Genomic DNA, 16,337 nt, shown 5'->3' on the forward strand with positions numbered 1-16,337 from the left:
CTGACTAACAGGGTGGAATTGGTTATGAATCTGAAGGTGGAAGGCAACTTGGCTAAAAGTGATCATGAAATTATAGGCTTCATGATTCTGAGTAAAGGAAGGAGTGAGAGCAGCAGAAAAAGGACATTGGACTTTGATAGAGCATACTTTAACAGAGAGATAGTAGATAAGGTCCCCTGGCAAGAAAATCTAAGAGAAAAAGGAGTTCAGGAAAGCTGGCAGTTGCTTAAAGAGATAATATTAAAGGTACAACAGCAAACTATACCGATGTGAAAGAAAGATAGGAAGAGTAGTAAGAGGCCAATATGTCTCCATCAGGAGCTCTTTAATGCCCTGAAAATCATAAAAGAATCCTAGAAAAAGAGGAAACATGGAAAAAGTACTAAGGATGAGTGCAAAAAAATGACACAAGCACATAGGGACAAAATCAGAATTCCTAAGGCACAAAATGAGTTACACCTACCAAGGGACATAGAAGTCATAAAAAGAGGTTCTATAAGTACATTAGGAGCAAGAGAAAGATGAAGGAAACTGTAGGTCCATGGTGTAGCAAGGAAGGAGAACTAATAACAGATGATACCAAGAAGGCTGAGGTGTTTAATACCTGTTTTCCTTCAGTCTTCTCTGAAAAAGTTAATTGTGACCAGATGCTTCATACAATTAATATTAACAACAAGGGGGAAAGAACACAAGCCAGAACAGGTTAAAGAATATTTAGATAAGTTAGTTGCATTCAACTCAGCAAAGCCTGATGAAATTCATCCTAGGTACTTAAGAAACTAGCAGAAGCAATCTCAGACGTTGGCACCAGAATGGAGGAGGAGGGTCAGGGGGCCGTTTCCCTCCCACTTTTTGAACATGGACCAGCCTGGCCCATCCACTTTTCGCCCCGCACCTCCTCTACCCCTGAGGCCCCGCCCCCCCAACCAGGCCGGCAGCTGGAACTCTGTTGGGGAGCCGGGCAGCTGTGGAGCACCATGCTGTGGACCCTCCACCTGCCCAGGGTGGGGTGGGGGTTAAGAGCAGCCCCTGGCATATGTCCCTAACCCCACCCGCCCAGAGCAGGAAGGTCCATGGCTCCCCACAGCTGCCTGCGCGCCATGTGCGGCTCTTACATGGACCTGGCTCCAGCTAGGCAGCTGCAGCCCAGCCATGGTAAGAGCCATGTGGGCAGCTGTGGAGAGATGCGCTGTGGACCCTCCACCTGCCCTGGGCGGGGGGCCCGCAGAGCAGGGACACGGGCCGAGGGCTGTTCTAGACCCTCTCACCCCAGGCAGGTAGAGGGTCCTCAGCGTGGCTCCCTATAGCTGCCCATGAGGCTCTTACCATGGCCGGGCTGCGGCCCCATAGCTGGAGCTGGGTCCAGGTAAGAGCCACATGCAGGCAGCTGTGGGGAGTCGTGGACCCTCCTGCCTTGGGTGGGGGCCTGAGGAATGGGAACACAGGCTGGGGGCTGCTCGCAAACACACACACACACCCCTGCTCTGGGCAGGTGGAGGGTCCCCGGTTCCCGACCTGTTCCAGCTTCTGGCTTGCTGGGCAGAAGGGGCGGGGGGGTCCTAGCCCCCCCACTTTGGGGCAGGCTCTGCCGCCCTTGATCTTTGAAAACTCATGGAGAAGTACATAGTACCTATCTTTAAAAAGAGGAACAAAGAGGACCTGGGGTATATATACAGTCAGCCTAACTTTGATACTTGGAAAAACACTGGAACAAATTATGAATCAGTTTGTAAGTACCTAGAGGATAATAGGGTGATAAGTAATGCACAACATGGAATTGTCAAGAACAAATCATGCCAAACGAACCTAATATCCTTCTTTGACAGGATTATTGGCCTACTGAAAAGGAGTGACACAGTAGATGTGATATATCTTGAGTTTAGTAAAGCTTTTGACAGTCCCACATGACATCTCATAAGCAAATTACAGAAATGTGGTCTAGATCAGTGGTTCTTAACCAGGGGTACACATAACCCCGGGGTTATGCAGAAGTCTTCCACAGGATACATCAACTCATCTAGATATTTGCCTAGTTTTACAACAGTCTACATAAAATGTACTAGTGAAGTTAGTACAAACTAAAATGTCATACAATGACTTGTTTATACTGCTCTATATACTATACACTGAAATGTAAGTACAATATTTATATTCTAATTGATTTATTTTATAATTATATGGTAAACATGAGAAAGTAAGCAATTTTTCAGTAATAGTGTGCTGTGACACTGTTGTATTTTTATGTCTGATTTTGTAAGCAAGTAGTTTTTAAGTGAGGTGAAACTTGGAGGTATGCAAGACAAATCAGACTCCTGAAAGGGATACAATAATCTGGAAAGGTTGAGAGCCAGTGGTCTATCTGAAATTACTATAAAGTGGGTCCACAACTGGTGGAAAGACTGTACTCAAAGAGTAGTTATTAGTGATTCGCTTTCAAACTGGGATGATATATCTAGTGGAGTTGCACAGGCATCTGTTCTGTGTCCAGTACTATTCAATATTTTCATTATTTGGATAATGGAGTGGAAAGTATGCTTACAAAAGTTGTGGATGACACCAAGATGGGAGGAGTTGCAAGCACTTTGGAGGACAAGATTAGAATTCAAAAGGACCTTGATACATTGGAGAATTTGTCTGAAATTAATAAGATTAAATTCAATAAAGACAAGTGGAAAGTACTACACTTAGGAAGGAAAATCAAATGCAAAACTATAAAATGGGAATAACTGGCTAGGCAGTAGTACTGTAGAAAAGAATCTGGGGGTTATAGTGGTTCATATTGAATGTGAGTCAACAATGTGATACAGATGCAAAAAAGGCTAATATTCTGGAGTGTATTAACAGCCATGTTATATGTAAGATTTAAGAGGTAATTGTTCTGAGTTACTTAGCACTGGTGAGGCCTCAGCTGGAATACTGTGTCCAGTTCTGGGTGCCACACTTTAAGAAAGATGTGGACAGACTGGAAAGGAGAGCAACAAAAATGATAAAAGATTTAGAAAACCAGATCTATGAGGAACAGTTAAAAAACTGGGCATGTTTAGTCTTGCGAAAAGAAGACCGAGGGAGGACCTGGTAACAGTCTTCCAATATGCTAAGGGATGTTATAAAGAGGACTGTGATGCTCACCATCAACCAGATTGCCTTGAGCAACAACAGGAAATTAAGCATAGAGAATACAGTAACTCCTCACTTAAAGTCGTCCCGATTAATGTTTTGTTGTTATGTTGCTGATCAGTTAGGGAACATGCTCGTTTAAAGTTGCGCAATGCTCCCTTATAATTTTGTTTGGCAGCTGCCTGCTTTGTCCACTGCTTGCAGGAAGAGCAGCCCGTTGGAGCTAGCTGGTGGGGGCTTGAACCAGGGTGGATTGGCAGCTCCCCTATCAGCTCCCGGCTCCCCTAAGTTCCCTGTGCGACAGCCTCCCAGCAGGCTATCAATTGCCGGCAATTCAGCTGCCCCCCCCCTACTCCTGCCATGTGCTGCTCCTGCCTTCTGCCTTGGAGCTGCTCCTGGGAGCCTCCTGCTTGCTGTATGGGGTGGAGGGGGGGAAAGAGGGGCTAATGTCAGGGTGTCCCTCTCCCCCCTGCTCCTGCCGCCCGCTTTCCCCATCTCCATAGAGCACGGGGGAGACAAGACAGAGCTCAGGACAGAGGGAGCTTGCTGGCAGCAGGGGCTGTCTCAACTTGCTGATCTACTTAAAAAGGCAATGTACTTAGAGTGGGGTCAGCGTACTTAAAGGGGCAATGCGCATCTCTCTCTCTCTCTCTCTCTCTCTCTCTCTCTCTCTCTCTCTCACGCACAGGGTGTTTGTCTCTGTCTGCCATGCTGTCTCCCCTACCTCCATTTATGCTGCCTTATAGAGTGTGAGGCTACATTAACAACAATGTGTTAACCCTTGAGGGCTCAGCTGTTCTAGTTCATCATTTAGCAGTGAGGCATTCCCTGGGAAATATCCCACCCCCTTCCACCCTCTGACTTCACCACCTCAACTAAGCTTCACAATCATCATTGCTGTGTACAGTTTAAAATTGTTTGTTTAAAACTTATACTGTGTATGTGTGTATATATAGATAGATAGATATATAAATAAATAAATATAGATAAATATATATATATATAGTCTTTTGTCTGGTGAAAAAAATTCCCTGGAACCTAACCCCCCCATTTACATTAATTCTTATGGGGAAATTGGATTCACTTAACATTGTTTTGCTTAAAGTTGCATTTTTCAGGAACATAACTACAACCTTAAGCGAGGAGTTACTGTACAGGTATTCTCATATGACTGGTCCATCACATCATAGAGATGTTTCTTCATTTGCCACGTATGCTTCCAACTCCAAGGGACCTACTGATCTGTCTCAACCCAGAGAAATTAAAATTAGCAATGTGGAACTTTAAGGCCTGAACCTCCTTCAGTTCAGCAATTCTTTTTGACTAATGGATCAAATCAAGGTATTAATTTATTTCCAGAATCTACAATCAACTATCTCTTTGCGCAGACTTCAGCATCTGAGGCTCTCAAACTTGCTAGATGCAGACAGTGTAGCAATTCACCCTCCCAGCTCAAGATGTATCAAGGCCATTGCAAAGTTTCAACCATCAATTAAATATCTTATGGCTTATTGGAACTTAAATTTGCTTCTCCCTACATTGATGGAGCTTCCATTTGAACCGCTGTCTAAAGTTGCTGGGTTTTTTCCCTTTTCAGTGAAAGTCACGTTTTCAGAGACAATATGAACTCTAGAAACAATTTCAATTCAGGAACGGTTTCTTTATTTTCTTAATAAGATAGTCTTCTTCATAGCCCCAGAGTTTCTCCCTAAAAAAATCTTATCTTTTCATATTATTCACTATTCACTTATTATCCCATTATTCACCTAAGCCTTTCTCATCCTAAGGACATTGAAGTTTCACTTTCTGGATGTGAGAAGGGCCATAAAATATAATCTAGAAATGATGGAAGCCTTTTGAAAATAAGATACTTTATTTCTGGTGTATACTGGTTAAAAAAAAAAAGGCAACAGAGTATATAAAGCAACCGTATCCAAATTGGTTAGAGCAGCTTATTGTTAAAGAAAAGCAGATAAGGTTAAGAACATAAGAATGGCCATACTAGGTCAGACCTGTGGTCCATCTAGTCCAATATCCTGTCTTCCAACAGTGGCAAATACCAGATGCTTTGAAGAGAATGAACATAACATAGCAGTTTATTGAGTGATCCATATCTGGTTGTCCACTCGCAGCTTCTGGCAGTCAGAGACTTAGGACACTCAGAAGATGGGGTTGCATCTCTGACCATCTTGGCTAATAGCCATTGATGGACCTATCTCCGTGAACTTATCTAATTCTTTTCTGAACCCAGTTATAATTTTGGCCTTCACAACATCCCCTGACAATGAGTTCCACAGATTGACTGTGCATTGTGTGAAGTAGTATTTCCTTTTGTTTCTTTTAAGCCTGCTGCCTATTAATTTCATTGGGTGACCCCTGGTTTTTGTATTATGTGAAGGGGTAAATAACATTTCCTTATTAACTTTCTCCATGCCATTTAGGATTTTATAGACCTCTATCATATCCCTCTTTAGTTGTCTCTTTTCCAAGATGAACCATCCCAGTTTTTTTAATCTCTCCTCATCTGGAAGCTGTTCCATCCCCTAATCATTTTTGTTGCACTTCTCGGTACCTTTTCCAATTCTAATATATACATTTTTAGATGGGGCGACCAGAACTGCAAGCAGTATTCAAGGTGTGGGCATACCATGGATTTATATAGTGGCATTATGGTATTTTCTTTCTTATCTATCCCTTTCCTAATGGTTCCTAACATTCTGTTAGCTTTTTTGACTGCAGCTGTATATTAAGCAGATGTTTTCAGAGAACTATCCACAATGACTGCAAGACCTCTTTCTTCAGTTGTAACAGCTAATTTAAGCCACATCATTTTGTATGTGTAGTTGGGGTTATGTTTTCCAATGTGCATTATTTGCATTGATCAACATTGAATCTGCCGTTTTGTTGACAAGTAACCCAGTTTTGTGAGATCTCTTTGTAACTCTTTACAGTCTGCTTTGGACTTAACTACCTTGAATTTTCTCTCCTTTGCAAATTTTGCCATTTCACTGTTTACTCCTTTTTCCAGATCATTTATGAATATTTTGAACAAAACTGGTTCCAATTCAGCACTCTGGAGAACACTGCTATTTACTCCTCTCCATTGTGAAAACTGATAATGTATTCCTATCCTTTGTTTTCTATCTTTTAACCAGTTACTGATCCGTGAGAGGACCTTCCCTCTTATCCCATGACTGATTGCTTAAGAGCCTTTGGTGAGGGACCTTGTCAAAGGCTTCCTGAAAGTCCAAGTACACAATATCCACTGGATCACCCTTGTCCACATGGTTGTTGACCCCCCTCAAAAGATCAATGGGAAGAGAGAAATAGAGTGTCTGTGACAAAATTTGAAGAGCAATGACGTGGGCATTGATCCATTCATTTACAAAGAATTACAAGGTGGATATTGTTTCCTTGTTTGATTGGGCTTTTAGTCACCAAGTTCAGCAGTCTGCTATGAAATCTTATTTCCTTCCTTATCTTTCCCTCTCTTCATCCCATTTTGCTTGCTAATTCCCAACAACCTCTCCCTCCAGACTGATAGATTTTTATGTATGAATAAAAGGACAATTTTGCTATTACCTGCTAATTTGTCTTCTCGTAGCACAGAATCTATCAGTACAGATGATCCTTCCATTCAGTTAAAATGTTTGCCACTTTGCAATTTGTTTGTTATAATTATCTTTTAATAATAATGATACCTAGCACTTAAAGAGCACTTTTCATCCATAAGCTGTCTCAAAGCTCTTTTAGACATTTTGGGTGAGATTCTGCACTGCTCCTCTAAGAGACACAGCACAATATTCACAACCCAGGTGGGTCTGAGGTGGCTTTAAACCACTTTTGCGCCCTCTCAATCCTGGGCTGCTCCACAGCCCCTGGCATAATGCAGACAGTCGCAGAGGCCTAAATTATAACAGTCTCCCTGAGCAGTCCTCTGAGCCACAGTGCTGCACAGAATCTCTGGGCTGGTCTACACTGGGGGGGGGATTGATCTAAGATACGCAACTTCAGCTACGTGAATAGTGTAGCTGAAGTTGAAGTATCTTAGATCGATTTACCTTGGGTCCTCACGGCGCGGAATCGACGGCCGCGGCTCCCCCGTCGACTCCGCTACCGCCACTCACTCCGATGGAGTTCCGGAGTCGACGGGGAGTGCGTTCGGGGATCGATATATCCCGTCTTAACGAGACGCAATATATCGATCCCTGATAAATCGATCGCTACCCGCCGATACGGCGGGTAGTCTGGACGTACCCTATGCAATGTTGAATCTCAACCCCTGACAAATCCTCCCACCTCCAGTCATGCCCTCCTGCTCCAGGGCTTTGGAGGGGGGTCCTCAGAAGGCAGCCTTATGACTGTCTTCCTCAGTTCCTATGCCAGGGGTATCCTACCCTGGTCAAATAAGAGCCTCTATACACTTTTCTGACCCTTTTAGAGCCGCTATACACTTTTCTGACCCTTTTACCCAGCATAAAGGGCCAGAGCATGGGGTGTCACCCATTGTAACTTTGAAAATTTCTTTCTGGAGATGTGACACACTATGAGCTCCCTTCTCAGGGGGAGCTTTGAATCCAGATCCTTTCCAGATGACCTAGCTCTGTGATCTTTAATGGCCATGGTTAACTCAACAATCTGCTTCCCGACCAATGAGTTTTATGTCAAATATACAGTTAAACAAAATGTTCCTAATTCTTTTAAATTTGGTTGTGTTTTAGATTTTCTATGGCCCTTGTCACTGTAGTATCTGAACGTCTTTCAATATTTATGAATTTAGCCTCACAATACCCTTGTGAGGTACAAAAGTGTGAATCAACCTCATTTTATAATTTGGGAAACTGAGGTGCAGAGTGGCTATGTTCTTGCCAAAAGCCACACATGGAAGTCTGGGAAAGAGCCAGGAATATGATCCCAATCTCAGCTCCCAAACCTGTGTCTTAGCCACTAGACCACCCTTCCTCCATCTTGATGTTGATGTAACATCACGAGTATAGTTCAGTTTGAAGTGTCAGATAGAGCTGTAGCCAGCAATCTGCAACTTCTGAGGAGCTAAGAGAGTGGGGGTGAAGGGTACAAGGTTTACATTCCTAATGCATCAATTAACCCTGCTTATTTGAGGATATTCAGCAAATCATATTAAAGATGCTTGATTCTTGAATTTTATATTTGCAGGTCACCTTTGTCTACAGTGCTGATATATATAATAATGTAATGTTTTATGGCTCTCATAAGCACAAAGCGTACAAACTCTATGTCTAAGGTAAGTTAATTAACATTCTTTATGGTATCCCTCCCTAAAAAATATTGCACACGTACAGAGAAATACTCAGTATCTAACTGAAGGCTCAATTCTGTCTTTAAGGCAGTCCTGAGTAAGGGATGCTGCAGAGCACAGCAACTTCTCAGAGGGAGCTCGGGGAGAAAATCTCTCCCCGAGCTCCCCCGTGCACAGGCAGACTGTGCATGCTCCACTAGCTATTAACATAGTGGAGTATGCTCCCTTCTCTGCATCTGGCCAGTGGGGGACATAGCCCCACCTTCTCCTTCCCCTTCTGGGGCTGGTTCACTCCTCTGAATTCAGAAACTACAGTTCTGTCTGCACCTTCTGAGGAAGGACTCTTGTGCACCACCCTTCACAGCCCCTTTAGTCCTCTTGCAGACATGCAAGGCTGGGCTCAATCTAGCCTGTATTACTATATTACTAGGAACTATATATATATTTTCCCTCATTGGCATTTGAGTCGTTGTTCTAATGCTTGTAAGTGACAAAAATCTGTAGGAGTTACAAAACGCAGATAATTGTATTAATTATTTAGCTTTTTTCTTTTTGGCTCTTCAGCAGTATTTGTCCTACAGATCAGCATTACAAAACTGAGTTGAAGTAAAATCCAAACTGACAGGTAGCCCTTACTCATGCAAATAGTCCCTTTGACTTTAATGGGACCTCTTGTGTGAGAAGCGTTTACAGGATGAGACCCTATAACAATTAATAGATTTTACATGGAAAGGTTGCCAAAAATTCGTATTTAGTCAATAGTACATGAAGATTGTAACAGGCAATCAAACAGTATCATATAATGGATTTTTTGGGTGAAATTAGTGATTTTATTAAGCAAAGATTGTTCACATGCATGTAACATTCAATCAGTAATAGGCAAATTAAAAGTTAAAACACGTGTAAAACAGTAGTTTAAATACTGAATATTGAATATTCTGGATTTTGCCAGTTTGTCTTAAAAGCATAGTGTTTTTTTAAAGTTTTCTGCATTTATATTTCTTTTTTATAATCTTTTATGTAAGGTTAAAAATGTGTATTATTCACCTGATAGACTTTTTGAATTTTCCTAATTTGCATTTATCTTTTATACCTGCCATGTTGGAATGGCTACTTTGTGATCTGTATTATGTGCATATTTGTAGCCTGTGTTAAGTGCATGCTTATACATTTTTTTTAAAAAGTGCATTATTTAATACCCTGCAATTGATAATATCATGTACAATATTACATGTACAGTGATATTCAATACTGTACAGTAATATATACAGTATTAAGAACTACTATACATATATAATAGAAAATCTTATAAAAAGTAATTATACATGTGTAGTAGTTATCTTTAAAAATTAATATCTTGCCAGCTTTACTTGCTTTTATTCTCAAAATACTAAGTATATGACTCTGTTATGGAGCATTAATGCAGGACTTGAAAATTATACTAGATACTTACTGGTACTAGTCAGAGGACTAAATCCACAAACCAGAAATAGATACAAAAGAGGGGGACAGGGAAGAATGGATGAAAGATGGGGCTCCCTGCCATAACCAGGTACTAGAAATGAGAAGGTGTACAGACATTTCTATAAAGATGTTGCATATAGTTGCCAGTCAATAGGAATAATAAGTTTCACCCCTTTCTAGCTTCTGGAAGAGAAAAGGGAGGTTTCTATCCCATCTCCACTTTTCGAGAACATTGTGGCTTCTATGAGAGGGTGGTTGAATCTGTGCTACTTTACTTCTCCCTCAGCCTCCATTTCTTTTATCTGTTCTCTATCCCCTATTCCCCTACCCCTATGAATAACTGCAGTACCTCATTCTGATGTTAATAGTTTTGCCAGACACGGACACCAATATGATATTGACATTACTGACAATTTCACAGTTAGTCATAAGACTCTGGACTACAGATGTTCATCTCTGCAGAGCTTTGTTAATTTCACTTTGCTACTACTTGACAAAGTGATGAGCAGCAACAGAGGCATTGGAACTGTCTGCCTGCAGACCGAGGAGGACAACACTGCATCATTAACCCTTCAAATGTGAACTATGGTAATATTCACAACCTAGAGAACAGAAGTGTACTTTATTTTTTAAATGAAAGCTGCAGATATTAATGGCTTAAGCTCCTATGCTCACCAGAGAATTTTTTTTTACTCTCATTTGGAAAGTGGATGAATAGATTTTCCAAGTGCTGCATTAATAACACATAATAGACTAAATGTATTATTTCAGTAAACAAAAGTGAGATATAGAAATAACCTGATTCAGCTTTTGTTTTAAAATTTAGAGGTATATTCTGTCCTGTTTCAAATACAAAAATCTCATTGATGAGAAAAATATGACCCACAATATTGCTACCTAATAGCTAAAATTAAAGGAGAACTAGAGTTTTTTAAAGTGCTAAATGTGTTTTTATGTGTCATATGCTCCAAATAGTAAGGCGTGGAGGGGCATTTAACAAATAATTAAATGTAACAAATATTTTCTCCCCTATTTCAGGTACTCTGAAATTGCACGGACTTACTGCCAACCACTGTAAAGTCATGGCTACCACTGAACCCTGCTAGAGCCTGGAGCTGATGCATAAGGGCTCAAGTATATGACTTTCATTATATGTCATGGGTTTGTAATTTTTTTTTGCACAACCATACTGTTAAATAATAATAATTCCTGCCACTTACTGGCACAATTCTTGATCAGAATCACAGTAGCTGTGATGTTGCAGCAGATCAGCGGTCCACTGACACAAATTTTAGAAGTCTAAAAAGGGGAATGAAAGGGGAGATTAATTTGAAATTAGTCATATGCTGAATGTTTAAAAGTAACTCTTTTCTAAAAAATACAAACTTTATTTTTTAAAACTCCCAGAGTATTATCTTGTATGAACTCTGAACATTTTGTATTTTAACATAAAAGTAATTAATAATTACACACTGTACATATGGAAATACAGGTTTGATCCTCATAATGAATTAATACAATTTAGCTTTCTTTAATGTGTATGCTACAGGGCGGATTCTAAATTCCAGTGTATTTTTTACATTTAAAACAAATGAGACTATTTATGAGCGTAGGGATATATATGTGTAATACAGAAAGTATGCATATTTTATTTACTGAACACTAGTGCCTTCACACAACCTATTTTTTGTTGACATTTGTTTATTTTCTCTGGGAGAATGACAGATCTGCAGCACAACATAATACCAATCCAAAGGCCAGAGTTTCAGAGCAGACTGGATTTCAGGTAAATAGAAACTGATCCCATAGTGACAGTGATGGCCCCACACTTCCTGCTTCAGCTTTTGAAAGACCTCCCCACCAGCTAAGTCATTAAATCACTTCTTGTTTCCAGACACTGACAACTTTGGAATTTATTTTACACTGCTACCATTCAGACTACTTACAAGGACAGAATGAACTGTTCTAGGCCCAGATTCTCTGATGCACCAAAGCTCTGGTAAATGTAGCAGAATTGGGGAGCCATCCAGTAGCTGGTTATAGCTCTCTGATCTCTGCCCAGCCATGTCTCTGGTACAAGTTTGAGCACCCTAGGGGCAGCTCTAATTTACCTAAGCTGACATTGATCCCTAATTGACTGTCCACCAGCTGGAGTGCATTGATCTTTAGGCATATTTCCTAGGATGGTGTTGCAAAAGTAACCTATGATGGCTCTTTGCCTGCTGGGACTTACCCACATCAAGGGAATCCTCAGCAAGTGAGATAAAGGGCAGTTTTTATCTTTTTGTCCCAATTCTCACCCGTTTTTCTTTAATCAAATTAGAAATTATGAAATGATTGGAAAAGAGCACATTAGATTTCTTATGAAGGTATATTAACAAGAAAACAACAATAATTTACCTAATTAAGTATATGCTGAAAAATGTACAAAGTTATCTACTTGGTTAATGAAAGTTAGTGTAGTGTCATTGATAGCGTGTTACTGTTATACCATAATCTGAAAAGGTGTATGTACTCCAATCTTGTGCAATAAAACATTTGGAAAACAACAAGGCTTATAAAAATGTAACCTTATTAAAAATATCTAAAATTTGAAATCCTAAATGTGAAATTCTTGCTTTCTTGTGTAGAGGAAATAGAGCAAAGACACAATATAACAGAGAAAGCTAGCAGGACAAAGGAGATACTATTAACTCATTCCAGACTGCCAATTTAGCAGCTCAAACTTAACTTCCTTTTTACTTTTGTAACAGTAGGGAACTCAAAGCTTTTCTGTCTATTTTCTGCACAAATAGAAACACACAAACTTCAAAAAGTAATAGACTACTTTGAAGAAACCAAAACCATCAACAAGTTAAAAACTGTATGTACCACTAAACTGAAGTCCATGATTCTTACAGTTTCCACTGGGTAAATGTTTATTATTTAGTTGTATTTTTAGGTTACTGCACTAGAGGGGAAAAAAAGTTTTTTTCACCAAATATCACTGTCTGTAAAACACTTTTTGTTGTTTTTAGTGTGATATGGATTTATTGACTTTGCAGTGGGTAAGTACTACTTCAGTATTTTGACAAATTTAAGAAATGAAAAATTGCCTTTGATGTCTCAAGTATACATTGCAATATTTTGGTAATCTTATAATGTTAAAATGATAAAACAGGAAAAAATAAGATAGGATATGAGGATTAATTTTTGGACTCTGTATTCAAACATGCTTTTCTATTATTTTTAAATGTTTATTTTGTGCAGAGATTAACTTTTGAACTAAGGTGTACCATTTATTGTCCTCTGTCACAAACCTACTATGACTGGCCAGTAAATGTCATTGTTCCTATAATTTGTATAGTAAGAAATACAGTATCAAAAGTATATTCCTAGGAATTTCACAACACTAGGATGGTTTTCTGTGTGTTCTACCTTGTTCATATAAAATATTTGAGACAGCAGTTTAGCTGTTTTGTGTCCAGAAATAAAACTTAAGTCACTTATGATAAATTGCTTCCTGAACATACAGTATTTGTTTAAAATGTCCAGTGTAAATTAATCATCATTATGTAAAGCACCCAAACATGGTATTAACTGTGATACTAAGGTAAACATTTCAAATGTTAGAAATCTAGTTTTACAACAGAGCTACTTTACAGTAAGCAATGCTTTTAAATCTAGAGGCAAAACAATTGATTTTGTACTTGTTTATTATTAAATCCTGAACTGTATTAGTACACCTGGAGCCTTTAAAATGCACCAGCTGTGATTCACATTTCCTTTAACATATTACCAAAAGACAGACATGTTGGGCGCTATCAGAATATTTCTCAGTTATGAAGATTTGTGCAAAGCCTGAGTGACCAGGTTCCTTTTTCTTGTTATAACAGAGGTAGGCTAAACAAACAGAACTAGCATGTAATGAAAAGCTCCACTTATCATAGATTTTGCTATTTTGAAACGACTGAAATTAGATCATTTTAAAATCATGATCGAGACTCAGAAAAACAGGGCCCAGTTAGAACCCATCCCCCATTTCTCCAAATACAGAAAAGCTTCTGTGTGCCTCTCAAAAGTTTGCTTATCGATTTGAGAGCAGAACCCCACCCTTATTGAAAAACAAACCAACCAACCTCCAGTATTGTATAGGAATGACCCCAAACAGCGGTACGTTTAGTGGTTTGGACTATACTGTAGCACACTAGAATTCTTTCCTTATGCTGATGGCTGCTATTTAATAAACGATGCAGGTTTTATGGGTAACAAGTCCCTTCGTGGCTGTATTGTCCGACCTATTAACTATTCCTTCTGCCAAGCTGTTGCCGCTCAGATTCTGGGTGTTGGGAGCCATGTAATGGAGACACATGGAAGGTGGAAGTGATATAGGATGAGAGAAATTGGCCCATGAGTGCCAGAGGCTACTGCCAGGCTACAGGCTCTGTCCCTTGTCTTGCTTGTGCAAGACTGGCTCTGGTGTCTGTCCCCTCCCTAGCTAAACAAAACCGCTTGTAACTCCTGAATGTTATTGCACAATGGGAGGAGGCTCCTTTTCAACAGGGCTGGTCAGTGTCTCCTCCCTCTTTCGCCCGCCCTCCTGCTGGCTCTCTGGAAGGAAGTGGGGATCACTGGGCACTTTCCTCTTGGGGTGCTATGGAAGCCTGAGCCCTCATCGTCCCTTCATACTGCAGAGCGGCTTCCTCCAGGATCCAGGGGAGGGAGAAAGGTGGGAGGGAGCCAGCGGAAGGGCCCGCCGCCTGCTGTTGTCAGGGTGGCGGTGACTTCATTCTTTTCTTAATATAGAGTCGGTTGTCAGGCTCTGGACAGAGCCGGGCTGGAGGGACTGGCTGTCAATCACATGACGTCACAATACGCTTGTGTGAGCACTGTAAACACTAGGTTCTGGTCATTATAGCTCTATGTGTGAGGGCGCGCGCGCCTGGGCTGCTTGTCTCCCTCTTTGTGCCTGGGACCGTCTCAAGCACACTGCTCCCTTCCCCTCCGCTTTCTGTGAGAGCAGTGTCGTTGCCTCCATGATATCTCACGGTGTAGAGCTCCAAAGGTAACATAATTGGAGGGGGATGATGTAATTCTCTCCCTGGCCAGTAGCTGCCTACGCTTGCACCGATCCCCTACTTACTGGGGAGGGGGTATATCAGCACAGTATTAGCTGCCCCCAACATGCCGTGCAGACTGGGGGAGGCTGATCCCCCAAGCAAGCACAAATGCACTCCCTTTTAATCCGGAGTGGTGGTGAAAGGTGGAAGATCCTCTCTGTCTTCAGCTCCGGCAGCAGATTGGGTAGAGGCGAGCCCAGTACAGCGTGTGTGCAGTAAACACGCCGATGAGCTCTGGCGGTAAACAAATCTCCTACTAGGCTTTCTAACACAGCAACTTGCTTCAGGCAGCTCCCCCAACACACGCACGCACACACATTTCCCTTCTAACAAAAGCCTGTTTAATATTGGTTAGTGCGTCAGCTTTTGTTCTGTAAGCGGCAGTAACTATTCCGATTTTTATAACCTGTTGTAATATGTGACAGTTGATATCCCGACTAACCCAGCTCCTCACCACACACACACACCCCTACAGTATGAGACCCACGTACACTCGCATGCCCCTCCAGTTCAGTGACAACAAACCACTATGGCTTAGCTCTCGGTTTGAAATCCCAGTCCCTCTTTATTTCCTCTGTATCCCTCTGCCTTTGTATTGTAGCAGATAGAAGAGCAGGAATCCTCCCTCCCCCCCAAAAAGGAAATATCTGAATTGCACTTACTGATCTGTCAGAGGAGGAAAAACACCCTTCTCACTGTAAAGCAAAATAGCCAGTTGCAGGACGCTGCCAGTATGATGAGAAAGCGAAGAAAAATCTTCCAATAGCGAGATTACCCCTAGATTCGGCTGTTTAACCAGAAAATAAAAATAAAAATAACAACCCCCCTGTTGCCTTTTTTGTGCAGTTTCAGCAAAGCTGCGAGGAAGTTGGTCCTTTTGTTCCACTATTTATAGATTGCGTCAACATTGCGAAAAGGAGAAGGCGGAGCAGTGGCACTTACTCCTCCGCGAGAGAGGGAGAAAAACCCTGCACACACGCGACCTTAAGTACACAACACTGCGACCTCCTCCTCTCCTCCTCCTCCACTAACCCACTGAGCAGCGCCAGAGATCAGATTCAATCACGTGTCTGAGGAGAGCACCAGCCTGCCCAGTGCCTGCTTAGTGCTGCCTTGCCATGCACAGCAGCAGCAGAGAGAAGCTACTCTCCCCGCTCGCAGGGACTCTGGAGCTCGCATCCAGGTTATGCTTTATATGTGCAGAGGAATGGATTTCCCTCCGTGTCACCCACTAAGCTATTACAAGTGCATGCCACAGTGCCCACTGCTGCCACATCTATGTTCTCCATTGCCTCTCATGTTTATATATTTGAATATACTCTTCTTTTTTACTACAGAAGAGTTCTAAAGTGAATGTGTTACAACCCTACCATTGCAAA

The 16,337-nt window shown here is 41.2% G+C and overlaps 1 long non-coding RNA gene across 3 annotated transcripts in view; it reads right to left on the reverse strand.

Annotated features, from left to right (window-relative positions):
- LOC135889916 (uncharacterized) overlaps positions 1–15,996 on the reverse strand; it is a 92,231-nt gene extending 76,235 nt beyond the window's left edge. The window contains exons 1-2 of one of the 3 annotated variants that reach the window (XR_010562195.1): positions 15,621–15,993; positions 11,080–11,158 (exon numbers count right to left, since the gene is read on the reverse strand). This is a non-coding gene — a long non-coding RNA (uncharacterized LOC135889916). Of the gene's footprint in view, positions 1–11,079; positions 11,159–15,620 lie in introns of all 3 variants that reach the window. The other 2 variants (XR_010562196.1, XR_010562194.1) reach the window with 2 other exon arrangements.
- Positions 15,997–16,337: the final 341 nt, after the last annotated feature.

Source organism: Emys orbicularis, chromosome 1, assembly GCF_028017835.1.
Source record: "Emys orbicularis isolate rEmyOrb1 chromosome 1, rEmyOrb1.hap1, whole genome shotgun sequence".
Classification (NCBI taxonomy): Eukaryota; Metazoa; Chordata; order Testudines; family Emydidae; genus Emys; species Emys orbicularis.